Source organism: Equus asinus, chromosome 17 (assembly GCF_041296235.1).
Source record: "Equus asinus isolate D_3611 breed Donkey chromosome 17, EquAss-T2T_v2, whole genome shotgun sequence".
Taxonomy (NCBI): Eukaryota; Metazoa; Chordata; class Mammalia; order Perissodactyla; family Equidae; genus Equus; species Equus asinus.
In genome coordinates, this window is record NC_091806.1 from 25,823,059 (window position 1) to 25,845,380 (window position 22,322).

General features: G+C 35.2%; 1 pseudogene; it reads left to right on the plus strand.

The window, feature by feature from the left end:
• The first annotated feature begins 4,987 nt into the window (after positions 1–4,987).
• On the plus strand, positions 4,988–5,975 carry LOC106836423 (olfactory receptor 4A16-like; annotated as a pseudogene).
• Positions 5,976–22,322: the final 16,347 nt, after the last annotated feature.

Sequence of the window (22,322 nt, forward strand, 5' to 3'; positions counted from 1 at the left end):
TGGAAGATCTCATAGATTTTGATGTACAGGAGGGCTCTTGTTGAAACATAAGACCTTCTTATAGAAACAGTTACTCAACTGATACTGGACTAAAATTAATGGACTTAATTAATGGACTAAAAGTCATCATGGTTCCACCTGATATTGATTCAGGCCTTGATCAACAACATCCCACCCAGAACTACAGGTCTGTGATTAACTGTCTTTTGAAGAATTGGAACATCAACTTCCATTCCTAGTCTCAAGGTTTTCTGCCTCTGAGCCTCAGCTCTTCTTGAGCAAAGGCTCTATCAGCTAGAGTAAGGACCTCTTTTGATGGCGATGTATGGATAAGGAAACCTAAAACTGATCTACCTTTCATTTTGGCTGAAATATATTTTGCCTTACTTAGATATTTCCTAATATTAAGGTCATAATTCATTATCTACTTTAACAGTTTTTTCTTTTAAAATTACTGATGTTTCACATATTTGGGTGTTTGTTACTCTTTCTTGGCAAGAACCAAATCTTTTTTCTCTAGGGGATTTTCTAGGAGAGAAACTTGTCCAGATGAGGTTACTTTATTTGAGTTTGTTCCAAATTTTCTAATAAACTAATCTATAATGATATTATATTATCTTTCATTTAAAACAATATGATGTAAAAACCATAGGCTATGTCTACAGAAATAAATGGAAGAATGATTTTCGTGATAGAACGGCCCAAGAGATTTCCAGGTTGAAGTCTGTTTTCAACTGGTATCTATTCCTTTAGATGTTTCTTTGTTATATTTTCCTTTTTATAGATGTCCCTCATCACTTGTAGGAATTTAGGGAAGTTCCCAATTTTCTGAGATGATGTTGGAGAAAAGTAAAGACATGCTTTTAATTAAGGAGGAAGTGACCTTAGGGATAAGCTATTTGAATGATTGAAAGGCTAAAACGTTCTACTCTTATCTGTGGGAATGCTTACTCATTGGCTATTCTAGGAAGTTAAATCCCAATATTTGTCTTATTAGGCACAGGGATATATTAATCGTCAGAGATGTGAATGTCATCCTAAATCCTCCAAGTAAAGTACTTTGTGGTAGTCTCACTTTAATTTACTGAAAATACATACATTCAAACGACCAATTTCAGTGTTTTAAAATTTGGGTGGGGGGGTTGTTTTGGCAAATAATAAGCTTGGCGAAGTTAATTTCCACTAATTAGGCCAGATTTACATAGTCATGAGAAAAGATCAGCTTTGTTTTTCATTGAAGAAATTTTCCCAGCAGGTGAGTATGTTCAATTATATTTGCACAGTAAATATTTATGTTGTATTTAAGTGTCTTTATATTCTAGGCATCTACAATGAATACTTCTACATTTATCAAAAGGATCAAGGTGATGGGGAGCCTGTGTGGAAATCTGGAAAGTGTGGCCACTTGAAACTATTTCCAGATCCACTTATCAACCATATATTATTATGTGTTCTATGGTCACACATAGATACATAAAATATCTAGAGTTACCTCATGTGAAGGAAGGAAGCACTGGTTTTAAAGAACAAGGGAAAAAGCAAAGAGGTGAGTTCTTGTAACAGGCGAAAAGGGCTACTCATTGAAAAGTCATATATTTAAATTCAGATATATTTAAATATAACTAATTCTTCAATTTCATATATTTTCTTGGGAAGAAGTCTGAGTTGAGTAAAGTAAGCTAGCAAAACATGGAAATAAACCAAAGTATACAAAATGTATTTGTTTTTGGTATGTCAGCCTGACAGATGTTCATTGTCCATTTTGCCAATAAATAAATAAATAAATATGTAATGCATTACAAGTACACTAATGGATTTATAATCTTGGTTCATGGGCTGTTATATGTTATGTAATATTTTAATATTTATAATTACTTTTAGACATTTAAAGTAGAGAATTAAAAATCATATATCAAATGTGATAGAATATAGAGGAATGAATGGCTATTTTGTTCTGAGGGCTTGATAATGGCATTTATGTGGGAATTTTTTAAAAGAGTCACTGCAACCATGTTTGTACATATTCATTAAGAATCCCATACTCGGGGAAGTACCTTGCTTAGTGTCACTTAGAGAGGCATAAAACTGTAATTATAAACAGCTTTGATCTTTTTCTACCCATAGGATTTTAGTTTGCTTTGTAAAAGACCATATTCTTAAGAAACTATGTTAAATGACAGTTTTAAAATAGAGAAGTGTTAGCTTAGTGGTCTAATCTGAAAGCCTAGTAATACTATCTTTTGTTTTTTATAGTATCAAATCTTTCACGACTTACACTGGAGAATAGTTTATATACCTATTTTTCACATATAAATAATTTACCTGGCTAATAGAAGATTCATCCTGGTGAAATCCAATATTGATTATTACTAAGAGTAAGTGCACTAGATTCTGCAGAGAGTCAGGAGTGAAAAAAATTAATTGTATGTAGATGACCTTCTTCCCTTATGTTCTTCAACAGGCGCACCTTTATCAATCTATAGCTTCAGCAATGACAGAACTTCTGAATTGAGTGGGAACAGTGATGTGAGCAAGTCTGTGGAATGTTCCTCACAGTGGGCTCCTACAGAAAGCTCAGACTTTCCTGCACATGCCCTCCCCCCACCAAATCCATGTGAATCGAATCAACTTGTCTAGATTTGAGGTTTAGTAATTGTGTAATGTTTTTGAGCAGTGAATAATCTGAATGTAGTTATACAGTTCTCTCTTGTTTAATTTTGTCCTAACCATCAGATGTAGAGCCTCTAGCTTCACTTAATTATCACATTAATATTCTTATTTACTAGTATTAATATTCTTAAATCTAACTTTTCCTTCCTGATTTTATCTTTCTTTTCTTTCACTTTCTACTTTTTTCCTGGTATTCTGCTTGCTTCTAGTTAAAATACATCTAGTTAAAATACCTACATGAGTAGGTAAATGTTATTGCTCATAGATAATAAGACATACCATTTTATCTTATGCTTCTATTGGGATTCATGAATTATAGATATAATATTCTTTTTATCCTGGACAATGTTTACAATTCTTACCAAATTGAAAAACATCCAGATGTCTTGTTCTGATGCAATGTTCACAGCGAAGCACTTAAGAACATTAATAATAGGTGTCTTTCATTGAGCCTTTATCAGGTGTCAGGCTCCTACCATGTTCTAGGCACTGTACTTGTAATAAAACAACAACCCTAAGAAGTAGGCATTATTGGTATCTTGATTCTAAAACATGATGAACCTGAGGCACAGAGAAGCTTAATAAGTTGCACAAGGTCACCTAGATAGTAGGTGGCAAAGCTAGGATTCCAACACAGACAGTGCAGCTCTAGAGTCCACGTTACTCACTACTGTGCTGTGTTCTCTCTACAAGTATGTTCTGGATCTTAAATAGGCACGCACTGAGTGAGAAACTTATAGTCATTATTTGCTCTCTATAATTGTCAAATCCTATAACCACTGGCTATCTTTTCTCAAGTGATGGTGATATGTTGGAAAGTTTTATTTAATTATAAAAATATCAAGAAAGAAAAAATATCATCAGCAGAACAGAATAAGGTGGAGCTGCACTAACAGTATCATAGAAAGTTGGACTGGAAAGGATTTGAGAAGGTCTAGTTCAACCCCTTGGTTTTCCAATGAGCAAACTGAGCAGACTTATAATTACATTTTGAAAATGACTCTGACTCATACCTTTTTACACTGAACTTGAACTTTTCCCTTGAGTATGCCGCCTTTTCTAATCTGAGCAGTGAAGTTGTCTTTTTGAGTTCTCTCAGTGCCTAAGTATTATAAATAAAACTATGTCCCCTTGTCCTCTACCTCTCTTTTCAGCGTCTATTTCTCCTCCCTCACTACCTTTCTCACCCCAAGAGTTTTGAAAAAATATACTAGCTGCTAATGTAATAGTTGGTGATAGTCATGAGCCATTTCAGTTCAAAAATATTTGGGGCCAGCCTGGTGGCACAGCAGTTAATTTCACACGTTCCTCTTTGGTTGCCCAGGGTTTGCTGGTTCAGATCCCAGGTGTGGACTTACACTCTGCTTGTCAAGCCATGCTGTGGCAGGCATCCAATATGTAAAGTAGAGGAAGATGGGCACAGATGTTAGCTCAGGGCCAGTCTTCCTGAGGAAAAAGAGAAAGATTGGTGGCAGATGTTAGTTCAGGGCTAATCTTCCTCAAGAAAAAAATATATATATATTTGCTAAAAATTTATATAGTGTCATGTGTGTTAAGGTTTGAGGGATAGGCAAAGATTAAATGGAGAGAATTGCAACTTGTTAAAAAGCTGACAGAGGGTCAGTCCAAGTAGTTGCTACAGGGAACAATACGCTAAATAATTTTGTAGCTATTTGATACAGTTCAAAGTCTAGTTTCTTTAAATTTAATGAGAGATTCATGAAGACTGAAAGTCTTTCAAGACACGAAGGATTGAGCATCTAATAGTGGAATATCATAGTATTAAGTGAGTTATTCCAGAAGGGACATTATTTTGGTAATTTATAGATCATTTGTAAAGGTACTCACTACAAATACCATCAACTTAATGGTCTGACTCCATGCCAGTTTATTTAGAGTTTATCACCACCACCAGAGAGTAAGTTTCTGGAGAACAGGAACCCTTTCCCTGTTCATCATTGCTGACTTGTGCACCAAGAACTGACACAATTTAAATGTGAGACTGACTGTTGGGCCTTTGCTTACTCTTCTCTACAGAAGATTCACTATGACTTTGAGATAGAACCTCTTACTTGTAGCCCCAACAAAATCATCTGAGGAGAAGTAGAATTGTCAGAGGAAGATGTGATGGGCTCTTTGGTAGAAGAACTTGGCAGATATTTACTAAATGTTTATTGTGTGTAAACCGCTGTAGAAGACATAATGATGAAGATGTGCCTGTAACATAATGGATGTACTCATAGTCACATTCACAATTTCATTTCAGGTCCCATTCTTCTGAGCACTAATCCCTGAAACAGGCCTTAGAGAAGAGCAAATGGGAAATAGTAACAATGTAACAGAATTTGTCCTCCTGGGTCTCACTCAGGATCCCGAGGGGCAAAAAGCATTATTTGTCATGTTTTTACTCATCTACCTTGTGACAATGGTGGGTAAACTGCTCCTTGTGGTGACTGTTCTTGCCAGCCCCTCTATGGGCTTCCCAATGTACTACTTCCTTACCTATCTATCACTCATGGATGCAGTTTATTCCACTGTCATTTCACCCAAATTGATTATAGACTTACTCTGTGATAAAAAGACAATTTCCTTCCAAGCTTGCATGGGACAGCTCTTTCTAGAGCACTTGTTTACTGGTGCTGAGGTCTTCATTCTGGTGGCAATGGCCTATGATCGCTATGTGGCTATCTGTAAACCACTGCACTGCTTGACCATCATGAATCAACAGGCTTGTATCCTGCTGGTGGTGGTGGCTGGGGTGGAGGTTTTGTGCACTCTATGGTTCAACTTCTCCTTGTGTGCAGCCTTCCCTTTTGTGGCCCCAATGTCATTGATCATTTCATGTGTGACATGTACACATTATTGGAACTTGCCTGCACTGACATCTACTTTGTAGGTCTCACTGTGGTTGCCAATGATGGAGCAATCTGTATGGTCATATTTATTCTTCTACTAATCTCCTATGGAGTCATCCTGAATGCCCTTAAAGCTTACAGTCAGGAAGGGAGGAGCAAAGCCCTGTCTACCTGCAGTTCCCACATCACCATTGTTGTCCTCTTTTTTGTTCCCTGTATTTTCATGTATGTTAGACCTGTTTCCAACCTTCCCATTGATAAATCCATAACTGTGGTTTGTACAGTTATCACGCCCATGTTGAATCCTTTAATATACACCTTGAGAAATTTGGAGATGAAAAACGCTATGGAAAAACTCTGGTGTAAAAAGTTAACCTTTGGTAGAAGAAGAATGTGTCACCCACACTGAACATGTTTGCTACTAATTCTAGAGCAACAAACAAGCAGTAAATTCTAACAATGGATGACAGTGAATTAAATGAATTCTCTAGGGATATTTTTCTTTTATTTATGCAAAAGCATTGAAAACAGTAGAATAAATTGTCCTTTGAGGTTAGAACAAATCTAACAGAGAAATTCTGGACAATGAATGAAAGGCACAGATAGTTGTCCTATTACTAGGCAAAATAAACTAACTTCATGGTAACTTTATATTTCTCAGTTTATACTGAAATGATATTTTAGAAGAAAGAGTTTTTTCTTCTCCAAAGTGTAAAGCAAGAGAACTTTCAAAATTTACTTTCACTCGGAGTAATGAGAAAGCTGTTTGGCTAATACTTAGAAGAAATTTCGGGGGCTGAAGTTCATGACTACGAACCCATTGCTTTGCTGTGATATGGGCTCCTTGGTTAAAGGCAACACTGGATGGGATCTAAGGGCAATGAATAAAAAGAATTTTGAAAATCCATGTACAGGAGTGCTATAAACAGAATGTGTCCATTCCTGTGAAGACAAATCACTACCTCTTTCATGACTAACTGCGTCTGATGTAATAAACCTGACATCACCTACCTGACTGGTGGTTTATTGTGTTCTCTGAAATGGCTTTTATTGATGTTATGTTGAGCATTATGCTGTGGAGGTTTCCAGGAAAACTTTGCTGAGGACAAATCCACGTTATCAAGCCCATGCATAATATTAGAATGCTATTAGGACCAGTTATTACATGGATCCATTTAGCAAGCAGTGAGTGGTTGGAAAGAACTTGACTGATAACCACAGATGGGTCATCTTGTCACCTAGCTCATCAAGAGTCTTCTCCTTGATGTCTGGTGGGCATTTATATGGAAAAAATATCTTTACACATCATGCTCATTCTAAGAGGTCCATTCAGTGCTTGTTACCTCTCATACTTTTTTGTCATCAAACTTCCAATCTTTTTCTTTCTAAGTTTTGGCCAAGCTGGCCAAGCTATGAATGTGGTAGATCTATGCCTCAGGTCATTTCTTCTTTGCAAGGTTCACAACCAGATACACCTCCTGAAATAATGCCTACTTAGGATATTTCCTATCACTGCTTCGTCTCAGGACTGTGCTTGTAGGATTGTGTGCTATAATAATATTTTCCATAACGTCAGTGCACTGTGTAACCCCATCCATACAAGTGATTATTTTGCCTTAAAAAAAAATCTAACTGTATTAGGAGACCTCTTATGAGGCTCTAGGTGTGAATAGGAGAGAAATGATGGAGCAAAAGGAGCAGTTAATAAGGAAATTTAAAAATAGATTATCATTTTAATCTTTAAAAAATCTTTATTTTTTAGGATGTTTTAATTTTGCAGAAAAATTGAGTGGAATATACACAATTCTCATATAACCCCTGCTCCCAAATATGCATGAACTCCTACATTATTGACATCCTACAACATAATGGTACATTTGTTACATTTGGTGGATCTACATCAAAACATCATCACCTAAAATCCATAGTTTGCACTAGAATTCACTCTTGATGTTATACTCTCCATAGACTTGAACAAATGTACACTGACATGAATCCACCATTGTACTATCACACAGACTAGTTTCACGGCCCTAAAATCCTCTCTTCTCTGCTTGTTCATTCCTTCCCCCCCCCATTAACCCATAACATATACTCATCTTTTTACTGTCTTCATAGTTTTGCCTTTTCCAAAATGTCATGTAGTTGGAATCATACAGAATGCAGTCTTTTCATATTGGCTTCTTTCACTAAGTAATATGCATGTAAGTTTATTCCATGTCTTTTCATGATTTGATAGTTCATTTCTCTTTAGTTTTGAATAATATTACCTGGCTATACCGTAGTTTATTATCCATTCTTCTATTGAAGGACATCTTGGTTGCTTTGGCAATTATAGCATGTTTTGGCAATTATGAATAAGCTTGCAATAAACATCCATGTAAGACTGTGCAGGTAAGTTTTCAAATTCTTTGGATAAATACTAAAGAACACGGTTGCAGGATCATATGGTTAGAGTATGTTTAGTTCTGTAGGAAACTGCCAAAATGTCTTCCAATGTGGTTTCACCATTTTGCATTCTTATCAGCAGTGAATGAAGAGTTCTTTTTGCTCTACATTCTTGCCTACATTTGGTGTCGTCAGTGTTTTGTGTTTTGACCATTCTAATAGGTGTGTAGCAGTATCTCATTATTAGTTTACTTGGCAATTCCCTAATGACATATGATGTTGAACATCTTTTCATATACTTACTTGTTACCTGTATATCTTCTTTGGAATGGTGTTTGTTAAGGCTTTTCCTTATTTCTTATTAAGCTTGTTTGTTTTCTTATTGAAACTTGAGTTTTAAGTGTTCTTAGTATATTTTGGATAATAGTCCCTTATTAGATATATCTTTTGCACATATTTCTCACAGTTTCTTGCTTGTCTTCTCACTCTCTTGTATTAATTTTCACAAAGGACAAGGTTTTAATTTTAATTAAGTCCAGTTTATCAATATTTTCTTTGATGAATCCCACCTTTGGTGTTGTAACTGAAAAGTCAGCATACTCAAGATCATCTAGATTTTCTCCTATGTTATCTTTTAGGAGTTTTATCGTCTTGTATTTTACATTCAGGTTTATGATCCATTTTAAGTTAATTTTTGTGAAGACTGTAAGGTCTATGTCTAGATTTACTTTTTGCAGGTGTGTGTCCAGTTGTTCAGCACCTTTTTTTGAAAAGCTTTTCTTTTCTCCATTGTATTGTCTTTGCTTTTTTGTCAAAGATCAGTTGACTATATTTATATGAGCCTATTTCTGGGCACTCTGTTCTGTTCCATGGATCTATTTGTGAATTTTTTCATCATGACCACATTGCCTTCTTTACTGTAGCTTTATAATAAATTTTGAAGTCAAATGATATCAGTCCTCCAATTTTGTTTTCCTTCAATGTGGAGTTGACTATCCTGAGTCTTTTCCTTCTCCTAAACTTTAGAAGAATTTTGTTGATAGTCACAAAACAACTTGCTAGAATTTTGATTGGGATTTCACTGAATCTATTGGTCAAGTTGGGAAGAACTGACATCTTGACAATACTGAGACTTCCCATTCATGAACATGGAATATTTCACATTTACTGAGATACTCTTTCATATCTTTCATTAGAGTTTTGTAGTTTTCCCCATAAAAGTCTTGGATATATTTTGTTAAATTTGTACCTAAGTATTTCATTTTGGGGGGATGCTAATGTAAATGACAATGTGCATTTAATTTCAAATTTCATTTGGTCATTGCGGGTATGTAAGAATCTGATTGACTTTTGTATGTAAACCTTGTATCAGCCAACCTGGCTATAATCTCTTAAGAGTTCCAGGAGTTTTGTTAAATCAGTTCTATTGTATTTTCTACATAGACGATCATGCCAACTGTGAACAGAGACAGTTTTATTTCTCCCTTCTCACGTGTGTATATATTTTTTCCTTTTCCTGTCTTATTGCATTAGCCATGATTTGCAGTGCAATTTTGAAAAGCAGTGGTGGAAAGGAACATCTTTGTCTCTGATCTTAGCAGGTAACCTTTTATCTTTTCACATTAAATATGATATTAGCTCTAGGGTATTTTGTATAATTTTTACCAAATTGAAGAAGTTCCCCTCTATTGCTATTTTCCCAAACATTTTTTACCATGAATAGGTGTTGAATGTTGTCAGATGCTTTTTATATATCAATTGATATGATCGTATGATTTTTATTCACTAGCCTATTGGTGTGATATATTAAAGTAATTCATTTCAAATGTCAAACCAGCCTTGCATACCTGGGATAAATCCCACATGGACATGATATATAATTCTTTTAGTACATTGCTGGATTTGACTTGCTAATATTTCATTGAGGATTTTTGCATCTGTGTTCATGAGCAATACTGGTCTGTAGTTTTCTTTTCTTATAATATCTTTGTCTGGTTTTGATAGTGTAAAGGTCATCTCATAGAATGGTGGTCTTAGAAAAGCTGTTGATTTTTCACTTTGTTCAGTGTTTTACTTGTTGTTAGGATGGGTTGGTAACTTTTAAGCTCCTTATGTGCCAGACTGGCTAATATGGGAATTTCTGTCCATGCTCAAGCAAACTACTTGTGCCTTCTGCACCTGTTTGGGACTGGAAATATATATATATAATTTGTACATTAACATAAGAGACAGTTATACATACATATTTTTATAATTTGTTGGTTAAAATAGTACCTGCTTAACAATGGAGATTTTTGTTTTCATTGTCTCTTGGAATTCCATGGTCAAATTTTGTTTGCGTCAAAGCCTGTTATCAAGCCTTGAATTGCTTTGTCAAAGGGAGAATTTTTGCCAAAAGAAGACTATATTGAGTCAGTAAAAATCCTAAGTATCTGCACTGTGAGTATCCTATGGATGCTTGCCAGATACCCATATTATATCACTTACTGACATAAAAAATGTCCAGTATGATTCATCTTCATGGTTATAAATACCATTTGTCATGATAACTTTTAGTATAACCATGAGCTTCTGTATAGTCTTCTCTTGCCCTGAACTCACACAAAATTTGAGTTTTTTTAGGTAATTCCGTAAACAGAGCTGTATATCCAATATAGTATATGTTGCTTTCAAAATCTGAAAAGTCAAGGGAGGCACTTCCTGAAGTGTAGAATAACGGCCCATGAAGACTCATTCCTTGATAAAAACAATGAAAATACTGGTAAAAATCATCAAAATAAACTTATTTGGAGATCTGGAAGTTAGTAAAAGGCTTTCAACAATGCAGGGATTATTTATTAAAATAAAAAAACAAACTAAATCCTGGTAACAACAGTGAGTTTTGTGGCATTTTACCTTGCCCTATTATACAACCATCTCCCCAGGACCATATCATCTTTGAAATCATGATACACATGAAAACCAGCAGTCTGACATGCATTGGAGGAGGCTCAACAGATTTAGAACTCCTCCAAACTTCACTCCTAGAGAATTATTTTAATTATCCTTAAGTGCCCTCTATCCCATATCTGCAGGGCTTGTCTTTATCTAATCTGACTCAGAGCTTATGCTGTGAGAATATTTTCTCTGAGGCATTTCAGTGGAAATCATTTAACATCCCAGTTGCCCAAGGTGACAATAATGAATAAGACAAACAGGAAGCTGACCAAAAAACTTAATAGAAAAATCTGTGGAATGATATATCCAGAGGTGAATTTGAAATGCTCCAATATATTCCTGAGAATCTAGAAGGCCATGTGCATGCCCAAGTCTGGAAGTATTCCAAGGAATTACCTGCAAAAGCTCTAATCTTTCAATGCCAAGTAACCTTGAGGCTCCATACAAAGGAAGTAAAGGGTAAAGTATAGTTGTAAACTGCTTGCTAGAGCATTGAAGGCATGCCCTGATACACACACATAACCCCTCACAATGACTGGGAGACCAATTAGTGTAACATATTTAAGGAAATCTCCATTCAATAATTAGCTCACCAGTAAGCTAAGAGAGTAAAGACTTCAGGGGAAACTCATGACAAATAATGCAGATGTTAAAATTATTTCAGGAACAACAATGAAAGAACAAGTTCCAATGATAACAAACAGGAACCACAAGAAATTCTGAGTGGTTGTGGTAAGGTAAATATGATTTCCAGAGTTGCCATGTTATATTACTTAAATTTCCAGTTTTCATCAAAAAAAGTAAGACCTGCAAAGAAACAGCAATGTTTGGCTCATACAAAGGAAAAAAATAAAACAGTCAATACATACTGTCCGCATGGCATCCTAGATGGTGGACTTACTAGACAAAGACTTTATTTTTAAGAAATATTCAAATAACTAAAAGAGCTAGAGGAAAAAACTAAAGAACAATGCCTCAAGAACTAAATGATTTATATCAGTAAACAGATGAAAATTATAAAAAATAACAAAATGAAATTCTAGAGTGGAAAGTACAATAATTGCAATAAAAAATTCACTAAAGTGGTGCAACAGTACATTTGAAAAAATAGAAGAAACAATTGATGACATTGAAGATAAGTCATTGAGATTATCCAGTTTGAGGGACAGAAAGAAAAATGAATGTAGAAAAATGAACAGACTCTCAGAGACCTGTGGGGCAACCCCAAGCACATCAATATACACATATGAAAGTCCAAGAATAAGAGGAGACACTTATGAGTAAAAAGAATATTTGGAAAAATAATGATTACACATTCAAAATTTGATGAAAAATATTTATCTACATATCCAAGAAGCTCAATAAAGGCCAACTGGGATAAACTTAAAGAGATATACACCAAACACATCATAATCAAATTGTGAAGGCAAAAGAAAAAGAGAGAACCTTGAAAATAGCAAGAATAAGAAACTCATTACCTACACATTCTCCTCAAAAAGAGTCATAACCAATATCCCAGAAAAAACCATGAAGCCTTGAAGACAGTTATATAATGTATTCAAGGTGCTGAGGAAAACAAAACAAAGCACTGTAAGTGCAGAATTATATACCCTGCAAAACCACCATTCAAAAATGAAGATAAAAATATTCCCAGATAAACAAAAAGTGAGCAAAATAATTACTAGTAGACTTGCCTTATAACATACACTATAGGGAGTCCTTCAGGCTGAGATGAAACATCACTAGATAGTATCTTGAATCTGCATGAAGAAATAAATAGCATTGGTAAAAATAAGTAGATAGGGAAACATAAAAAATAATTTAAATATAGATGTATTTGCTTTTAATTCATTTATTATCTTATTTTAAAGACAAAAATGTGAACAAGTCAAAATCTATATGAATGCCCTTATATAAAGACGTACTTTGTATGATGATAACAGTACAAAGGATGGGTGAAGAGAATGGAGCTATTTAAAAAGAAGTATTTTATTTATTGAGATATCATTCACATATCATAAAATTGAACATTTTAAAGTGTGTAATTCAGTTGTTTTTAGTGTGCTTACAAAGTTCTGCAACTATCACTACTATCTACGTCCAGAACCTTTTCTTCATTCTGAAAAGCAACCCAGAGCAAAGGAATCTGGGAAGATGGTGGCATAGGAAGCACCAGAAATCTGTCTCCCTACCTGGACGAAAATGTCACTGGCAGAATCTGTCAGATGTAACTATTTTGGAACTCTGGAATCTATTAAAGACTTATAACCTCAACGCAGAGGCTTGGATGGTAAATTGCAGTTAATTTGAGTCAATTTCAGCTCTCGGTACAGTAATAACTCCCCATGCCCCCCTCCTCAGCCCTGTGGCAGGCAGCTGCACATGTGTTCCTGGAGCAGCATGGACGCAGCTTGTGGGAGCAAGGGTAGGCAAAAATAATCCTACTCTCCAGATATCAGGATCTGTGCTCTGATCACTGAGTGCTGTTTCTGATCACAGAAGTGCAGACAAAGAGGTGGTGGCCATTGTTATTGTACCTCTTTCCATTGTTAAAAGCTCCTCCCTCTCTGGCTGAAGTGATTCCAGGACGTTTAAAAGGAGGTGATGACTTCTCCCTCCTTCATTTTGCCCCCTTTCCATTTTAGGAGCCAGATATCAAAGAATAGGACATTCAAAAGCAACCATATATACTAGAGAAATTGGAAAGTCACATGCATGCCCAAGGGAAGGACCAGGCTCAGAAAAGACCTGGGGAGACCTTAAGTGTACACCTTAGGCTGATGCTTGGCACAGAGACAGCCTACAACAATAAAAAACAAAATAAAATATTAACAGCAACTAAATCAAAAAGAAAACAAAAAATCAGCAAACCTGGGGAAGGGGGGAGAGAATCTGATTTCCAGAGTTACCACATTGTTAGATTCAAATGTTGAGTTTTCAACACAAAACCATGAAGCATATAAAGAAACAGAAAAGTATGGCTCATTCAAATGAAAAAAAATCAATAGAAATTGTCCATAAAAAGACCTGAGAACTAGACACAAACTTTAACACTACTCTCTTAAAGATCCTCAAGAAGTAACAGAATATATGGCAAAAGTCAAGAAAACCATGCATGAATCAAATGGAAATATCGGTAAAGAGACAGGAAAATGTCTATATCAATAAATCTCAGAGGAAGATGGTCATGGATGTTAGCTTGCGGCCAGTCTTCCTCAGCAAAAAGAGGAGGGTTGGTAACAGTTAGCTCAGAGCTAATCTTCCTCAGAATAAATAAATAAATAAAGCTCAATAAAGAGATAGCATGTTTTTTAGAGCATGTGTAGAGAGATTCAGATTTAAGGACCTGACATTGTTAATAAAAGACATCTGAATATCAAGTGTCAAATATTTCTGGATTTATCTTTTATTTTTTATATTATTTTATAATAGTCTCTTTCAAATTATACATCCTAGTTACTTTTTTCTATGTTCTTTTTGAGAAAGATTGTTTTCTTTTCTGCAAAACTCCTGAGTTGGGATTTTGTACATGGATATTATCTTGTCTGAGTTGAACTGAAACTTTTAGTAAATTGATTAGCAATAATCTGGTGCCATTCTCATTAAATATGGCCTCCATATACAAAGAACTAAGCTTTTTACTTTGTTCTAGTGCCCTCTTGGATTCAAGAATTAAAACCTGCACTGGTTAATTGAAAATAAGGGATTCTTGTTCAAGCAAACTTATGTCTTTGCTTCTAATAAGTGACTTGCTTTTTGCTGTTAGATTGATATTTTTTCACTTAATCCCTCTAAAGTGATTGCCCAAGAGAAGCCTCTGAAAATGAGGAATGTACTGAAAGGATCACGTGGAAGGTCTTAGTTCTCCAGAGCATGATTCCTCAGTGAATTTGATTTTGAACAATCAGCCTTAGGGATAAATGTTTTTAACAACTTGGTGAAGAGATTTGTTGTTCATTGTTGATGAAATGCCCAGTCACAACTTCTGTTTCCTGGGAGAAGATTTATTCTTGGGTATTAATGCTACTGTCAAAAGCTATTCCCTTACTAGACATGAACCACATTAAAACTGGCATATAAATGCATTAAAGCATATCTAAAAAAAGCGCATTTCTTTGATTATCCAGATCTCTGCATTATTGAATAAAAACACTATTAAAGATTTGTTCAATTAATTTGATCAAAGATATTAATTAGGTTTTAAATTTGATTCTCGAAATATATTCTCAGTGAAAGCTTTCAAATTTTATGATTTATCAGTCACATCAACCATATGTTCTTTTTTTATGTGAGAGGAAGATTGGCCCTGAGCTAACACCTGTTGCCAATCTTCCTCTTTTTGCTTGAGGAAGATTGTTGCTGAGCTGACATCTGTGCCAATCTTCCTCTATTTCCTGTGGGCTGCCAGCATAGCATGGCTTCACAAGTAGTGCTAGGTCTGCACCCAGGATTCGAACCTGAGAACACTGGGCCGCCCAAGGAGAGTGCATGAACTTAAGCACTACACCACTGGGCTGGCCCCTGAACTGTATATTCTTAAAGCCAGCTCCAAATAATTCTATAATCCAAACTGTAAAATATTTATGAAATTTGAAGATGTTCATGCTTCGTACGCACATAGAGAGACATATCTGTGTGTAAGAAAGCATTTTCAGCTGTAGTGACTGTGTGTGCCCTGATCTTTCTCTGCAGTCACACATGGATGGATGTGGCAACAATCCTGACTTTTCATCAAACTAAATTGTCGTCTTCCAGGACCAAAGATAGAATTTCAGAAGTTTGGGTTTGAAACAAGTGATCAAAGAGGAAATAGAAAACCCAGGTAACATTTACAAAAACTCTTCACTGCTTGTGAATAGGGAAAAATAGGCTTAGTTAGAATGAATCATGTATCTTTCTTAAGAAGCAGGCTTTGTCATTTGATCCCAAACGTTTTATGCTAAGATCTCCTGGAATAAGATAGCACATGTATTTTCTCCATTTTATAGAATATTATCAGAATAAGCATAATAGAAATAATTTTCTCCAATATTTTGTATTAGAGCTGTTTAAATGCATATTGAAATACAGAAAGCACACAGAATAACATGACATAGCATAAAATAACATAACATTAACATACAATATAGCATGGTATATATGTATAGTCTTCAAAATAGCTTTTCTTTAGATTGCTTTATATACTTTAGAGAATCTAACAATTGTTTGTTTTGAGTCTTTATACATTGATCATAATACTAAGGATTGCTGTAACTTTTTACCAATTGGTACCTTGTGTATGATATCTTTAAATGTTCTGGTTCTGTGTAGATTTTTTATTCCTGTTGATAATTTTTTTTTTTTGAGGAAGTTTACCCCTGAGCTAACTACTGCCAATCCTCCTCTTTTCGCTGAGGAAGACTGGTCCTGAGCTAGCATGCATGCCCGTCTTCCTCTACTTTATACGTGGGACGCCTACCACAGCATGGCTTTTGCCAAGTGGTGCCATGTCCGCACCTGGGATCTGAACTGGCGAATCCCAAGCTGCCAAAGTGGAACTTGCGAACTTAACTGCTGTGCCACAGGGTGACCCTGATGATTTTTTTTATTGTGGTAAAATATACACAACACATTATTGTGCATCCATCACCACTACTCATCTCCATAATTTTTCATCACTCTAAACTGAAACTGAACTCATTAAACAATAAATTCCCATTTCCTCCTACCCAGAACCCCTAAGCAGCACTGGTTGTACTTTCTGTATCTGTGAATATGACTATTCTAGTTATCTCATAAAACTGAGATCATAAAATCTTTTCCATTTTGTGTCTGGCTTATTGCACTTAGAACAACGTCTTCAAGGTCTATCCAAGTTGTAGTATGTGTTGGAAATTACTTCCTTTTTAAGGCTAAATAATTTATTTTATAGTTTGTATATACCACAATTTGTTTACACATTCATTAGTTGGTGGACATTTGGGTTTTTACCCCCTTTTGACTATTGTGAACAATGCTGCTATGAATATTGGTGTACAAGTATCTGTTCTAGTCTCTGCTTCCTATTCTTTTGTACATACTACGAATAACATTTTGATATGTAAATTAATAGCCCCTTATTCCAAGGGAAGCTTAAAAGTTACCATGTGGAAACTTAAGTTCAGAGAAGTTTAGTTACTTTTCAGATTCATTGACCTGTACTTATATCTTTTTAGAAAGTGAATTATAGTGTCTGTGGAAATAGAATTTATGAATTTTGTTAGATATAAGATCTACAGAGCCTTAAAGAAAATGCCAACATCTATTTCTGCCTGTGGGTTAATTACATGGATATTTTCTCATTTTTAGTGTCTTAGTAATGTTGTGAATGAATTCTGGACACATTACATATGCAGCCAGTTGACCTCACAATTTATATAAAGAAGTTCCCTCAGATTAAATTTAGCTGTAATGTTACATTTCATAAGGAGAATGAGATATGGAGAAAGACAAGGGAATTTCAACACTGTAATGTGAATGGTAAAGAAAGGACGGCTTCCATAATTGTGTATGATAATGACCCAGTCAATCCATCTGTCCCTCAGGGAATGATCCTTCGGATAATTAGGGAAGAGAGTGGACTTTGGGTAAATTCATATGAAACTAATTGTAGAGATGTGGCACTAAAGTAACATGGGGAAAAATTATAGTAAAGAATACCTTGAATTGATGTAGAGCTTATTATTTGTCAGAGGTTTTGGAAAGCTTTATTTGCATTATCATGTTTAGTCCTTAAAACTATCCCATGTGTTACATGTTATTATAAACTCATTCTGCAGATGATTTTGAGTAATATACCGAAGGTCACACAGTTGGTAAGTGTGGATTCTGAGGCTCAAATTCCAAACCAGAATTTAGAACCTGAATTCGCAAAACGTGGACTATGCAGGCATCCTGGCCCACCCATGGAAAACTACAAAACAAAACTTACAAAGACCATATATGACTTAGGCAATCCACTCTCGCTGTTGTTTGTTTTTGTATTTGTCCCTAAAGTCTATTCAGTCACATTCAGGTTTTAGAGGTACCATTTTTTCTCTACTATGAAGAAAATGACTGGGAAATTTAGACATTTCTTCAAAATTTATCCTTTAAAAAAATGTGATGTGCTGGTTAGGTATTTATTAGGACCTCAAAGTTTTTGCAGCATTATTTTTATGGTCATTGCTCAATTGTTTAAACAAAGCTATTGCTTACATGGGAATCAGGTTTTGCTATACAGACAGTTAAATAGAAATATCTTTCCGCATGGATTGTGATCATATGATTCAAAAGGATCTGAACTAAAACTCAAAATTTCAGGGTCTGTAATTTCCTATATCTTACTGAATCAAAGTGTTTCCCAGTATTTTACACCTCGCATACCGTATAGGTGGTTTACTTTTCTGCCTTATATTATTTAATTTGGCATATTGTAGATCTAGTTAATTTACCTTATTTTAATTGGCATTGTGGGATACTGATCATGGATTTACATCTTTTGAATATTCCTTAATGATTTACTTCTTTTCATTGAATACATGAGGAAATTTGAAGAATCTCACCAATGTTTGAATCAGATATATTTATTTTTAATGAAACACCATATTGATAAAGTATAGGATTTTGCATCATTCTGAGTCACATTAATAGTTTTCAATAGTTTAGAGTAATAATTATGTTCATAAGAACATTTTTAAAAGTAAGAAATTTATTAATCAGTTAAAATGTCTAAGGCACACTCATAGATTCTGGAGATACAATTATTAAGACGATATGTTTGCTATCCTGACAGACCCAACAGACAATAAGGGAAAACACAGCTGTGAACAAATAAGTGTGGTAAGTACTAAATAGGACAAGGGATTAGATCCTCCTACTGAAGCTATCGTGTGAATGCTCAGACTACTCCTATGAATTGTGACTATATGTTTTCCATTATAAAAGCAAATATGACTTCATAATTGTAAGTGAAGATATGTGATTGTGTGTATATGCGATGAACTGCCAGAAGCCCGGAAGATGGAGCTCCTCCTTTAGGTAGCTTGTCTCACCTAAACGTATATCTTAAAGTTTAGAATTTGATTTTCTTATTTTTGTTTGATCTTGAGGTATAAGGTTCTGAAAGACAAGTGTCAGTACTGATGCTGCTGAGTCATCCCTCAGGCTACCTCCTCATTGACAGCTTAGGAAATCTGAAATTTCCTCTTCTCCCAACTCTTTCAGGCCCCCTAAAGCAAGCTGTTTTCCAATTTTCAAGCATGTTTCATTCAGCTTATGGTCTTTATTGGTTTCTAGCTGCCTTTTCTCTGTTATCTCTTATTTTTTCTCATCTACACTTTTACTCTCTCCCTGAAGTTTGAGTAAAAATTTTCCTAGAAGCACAAAGAATAGAATAGTCTCTTGCCCTTCACAAATGTAGACACTGAAACAGAGCACATTTAAAATAATTCTGCCAGTATGAAGTTTGCACACCGTACATGTCAAATTGACTCTGGATCATATCTGGAAGGCCTGACAAATGATTTATTTTCCTCAAGTGAAAATGAATGCCTTGTATTCAACACAGACTCAGATAACCAGAACTAATAATATGAGCAAAACAACTAGTCTCATCTATTGATTATTAATAATCATGCAACCTTAAACATATGCTAATTCACCCTGATTAATATAATCTACCAGAAAAAGTGTTGTCATGTAATTTAGGGTAAAGTTTTCAATGACAAGAATTCAGAAATGCACATCTGGAAAGAGCATAACATTTCTAATAAGAATATAAGTTGGGATGTCATTTTTCTCAAGGTGACTGAGCAAAATCCAATAAGATATCTGGATGTTTAGTATAGCATTCTTTCTACCATCCCATTATTCTGCCTGAAATCTTTATTTTGCCATTCTGAGCAGAGCTATGATTAGCAATAGGCAATTCTGAACACTTTTGAAAAGTAGAAATGTCTATGTAGCACTCATTCACTTTGATTTGTATAATCCAATTTTTCCACAATAACCCAGATTGTAATAAATGTCAATTAAGTTTTTGTATGTGTGAATGTGTGTGTGTATTTTCAAACAAAACATTACTTTTATTGGACTTTCTTGCCTGGGGAGAAATTAATACATTTATCTCTACTCAGTTGCTTTCTTATCAGTGTTGATATTCAGTTTAATTCAACACAATTCAATAAGCATATAGTGAGCTCTCACAATATGCCTGTTTTTTTAATTGTTGTTGGTGACTTATTCCTCTAATCTTGGTGCTCATAGGGAAATAACTCAGAAAGAAAGTCATCTAAATGTCAGCCTATAATTCTATGCTCCATGAACAAACTAGGTATTATTTTATATAAATACATAAGTAAAGGTATTAGAAATGAGGTTGTTTTCATGGAGGATCTCAGAAGTCCAAAAGATTTCAAGGAGAAATGAAATGATATATAAAGTCAAAAATGCCACCTTGGGGGCCTGCCTGATGGACAGCAGTTAAGTTCACACATTCTGCTTCTATGCGGCCCAGGGTTCACCGGTTCATATCCCGGGTGCAGACATGGCACTGATTGGCAAAAGCCATGCTGTGGTAGGTGTCCTCTATAAAGTAGAGGAATATGGGCATGCATGTTAGCTCAGGGCCAGTCTTCCTCAGCAAAAAGAGGAGGATTGGCAGTAGTTAGCTCAGGGCTAATCTTCCTCCAAAAAAAAAAATTTTCACCTTGTTTTTTTATGGTTGAGGAAGTTTTGCCCTGAACTAACATCTGTTGCCAATCTTGCTGTTTTTGCTTAAGGAAGATTTGCCCTGAGCTAATATCCATTGCCAATCTTCCTCTATTTTTACGTTGGTTGCTGCAACAGCATCACCACAGATGAGTGGTATAGGTTGATCCATGGAACCAAACCCAGGCCACCAAAGCAGAGCATGCCAAACTTAACCGCTAGGCCACTGGGCAAACTCCCCAAAAGGCCATCTTTGTGAGAGATATTCTGTAAAAAGTAGCTTTCTTGTTGTTCAGTAAATCATCTTATAGACATGCCCACTCAGGTATACCTTCCAGTTAGAATACTGAAGTTTCATCATTGTAGTTGAGGCAGAAATGTGTGAAAAGGAATGGAGTAATTGTGGGAGGAGATTTCAAACTCTTATTTTCTAGAGTTACTCTGTGTGAGCGGTTGTGAGTCAAACATTGCTGAATAAGGCATCACATTTTATGATATATAGCTTGCAATCCTCTCAAATTCATTAATGGCCCTTTTGTTTGCAGCCTCTGACAGCTGAGATCAACACTTTCAGAAGAACATAAGGAAAATACGAACAATATGACTGTGTTTGTCCTCCTGGGGATCATATAGAGCCTTGGGGGGCAAAAAGTTCTATTTGTCACGTTCTTGCTCATCTACATTGTGATGATGGTCACCATCATGTGCAGATTTCCCAGTATCATCACAACATAGATGAGTAAGAACATGACAAATAGAACTTTTTTGCCCCCAAAGGCTCTATGTGAGCCCCAGGAGGACAAACACAGGTGACTTTAGTGGAAGAGGACTGTATCCCTCATGCAGAACATAATACTCATTCTTTCACAGAAGCATGGAATACTTTCACTATCAGTGATTTTATTTAAAAATTATTTCCTTTGGTTTATTTAGCTGCTCCTGAAACAGTGATATAAATTAATCTTATCTAAGTGGAATATATTATAGCCCTTTGACAACAAGAGAATTGCATAGATTTAATCTCATATAGGTAATCATGTTATGTTAAGATTCTTCAGTGGACAACAGTTTTTTGGATTGATTTCAGGTTTGTGGGGTATGGTATTTCCTTGGTATGTAAAAATGTGACTTAATGGAACTTGTTTCATTGTATCCAAAGAGTAAAATTTTAAAAAGTAAAATTCAGGGTGCTAAACAATGTTAATTAACTGTAAAAATAAATGTCTTGGTCAAATTAATTATTTTAAAATTTCACACCACATATTCATAGCTGAGGAAAAATGCATGAGAAATAAACTTCATTAACTTTGTACTGTGATGGTAGCATATGGTTGGTTTTATATATTCTGATCAAGTTTTGGACTGAAAAATTAAATTGTTCAACAGTGTTTTCATACATCTAGATCAACTGGCCTCCTCCAATAGCTGAAATATCTATGTAAGTCATTCGTATCATAATAGGAGCCCAGAGTCTGCCTACATTCAATTAAACTCTCTACGTCCATTTATTTTAATGCAATGAATGTTTTACATTTTGGGAATAGATTCTTCATTTTACATAATGAATGCCTTTCTGGTTTTCTGTTAACTATATGTTCTTGACCTAAGTGACTAGCTGTCCATAGATGTACAGTTTTATTTCTAGGCTCTCAATTTGTTCCATTGATCTGTGTGTCTATTTTTCTACCAGTACCATGGTGTTTTGATTACTATAGCTTTGTAGTATATTTTGAATTCAGGCAGTGTGATGCCTCTAGATTTGTT